Source organism: Mirounga leonina, unplaced genomic scaffold, assembly GCF_011800145.1.
Source record: "Mirounga leonina isolate KUSES-001 unplaced genomic scaffold, KU_Mleo_1.0 Mir_53, whole genome shotgun sequence".
NCBI lineage: Eukaryota > Metazoa > Chordata > Mammalia > Carnivora > Phocidae > Mirounga > Mirounga leonina.
Genome location: NW_023270807.1, coordinates 51,913,709 through 51,914,927, shown reverse-complemented (window position 1 = coordinate 51,914,927; position 1,219 = coordinate 51,913,709). Strand labels below are relative to the sequence as shown.

The 1,219-nt window shown below is 41.6% G+C and overlaps 1 pseudogene; it reads right to left on the bottom strand.

Annotated features, from left to right (window-relative positions):
- Positions 1-224: 224 nt before the first annotated feature.
- LOC118001131 lies at positions 225-905 on the bottom strand (annotated as a pseudogene).
- Between the last annotated feature and the right edge of the window lie 314 nt (positions 906-1,219).

Here is a 1,219-nt window from a genome sequence, read left to right as displayed (position 1 = left end):
ACCTGTAAATGCATTTTGGATTTCTGTCATCTAGAACTGTAAGATAATAAATTCCAGTTAAGTCAATAAGTTGGTAGTTTGTTACCCAGCATTGGGAATTTTTTTTTTTTTTTTTTTTTTTTTTTTAGCCTAAATGCTGTTTATTGAAAAGAGCAGAGAAGAGAGAGTACACGCCCCCTAGGGACATGATGGAATAAAACAAGCAGTGCAAGTCCACCTCCTGCTCAGCATATTCTCTTGTTGCCCCACCGGGCTATCTTGTTGTTGACAGGCATCTTCAGGAAGCAGTCAGACTGCATGTAGTTAGTTATCTTCTCCAAAGCCTGAAAACGGCACATGAAAGCCTTCAGATTTGGAAATTCATCCAGGCACTTGAGCTCAAACATACTGTTCTGATCTAAGACATCATAGGTAGGGAAATCCACAAAGGTGAGTTTTTCTCCTGCAAACCATGAGAATTTCCCCAGGAACAAGGAGAACTGTTTCAGCTGTCCAGGTAGCTGTTCCAAGTACTGAGGCTTCAGTTTGTCAAGGTCAGGGCTATAGCACAGTCATATCAGCCGCATGCGGAAATCCATTATTTGGTTCTCCATGATGTCCACACGAATCTTTTCTTCTTCAGTCTCACCACACATATTGTGCTTGCAAGTGATGTAGTGCAAGATAGCATTGCTCTGGGTAATCTTGTTCTTACCATCCATGAGGTAGGGCAAGTTAGGAAAGTCCAGGTCGAGCTTGAATTTCACATCCAGCCATTGGCTTCTATCAGGGTCGGGAGCTTCCCTACACGTGTTCTGTTTCTCTTCATAGGATGTATCAGTGAACTCTAGGAGCATGCAGATGTTGTGCGCCAGCCTGCGAATATCCCAGTTACCTAGAACCATGGTCGACTTAGACAACGACATGCTGATGTTGTTTCCGTGCTTTCCAGGACTGGGAGTCAGCACTGGGAAATTAATACACAGACAACAACAAATACCAAGACATTCTGAATTTGCTACCTTTATGTATCTTGCTTGTTACTATTCAAAAGTCCATAACATTGCTCTATTTGAGGAGTTCATTTACTAGAATGTATTGTCCCAACTTCATCATGAGGTCCCATCAAAGTGTCAGTTGCACTGCCACTAGTTACCAAAACATTTGTATTGATCTTCTTTTTTCCCAGAGCAATCTTTTTCAAAGAGTTGCATACATGCAAATGATGAAAATTAAGCGA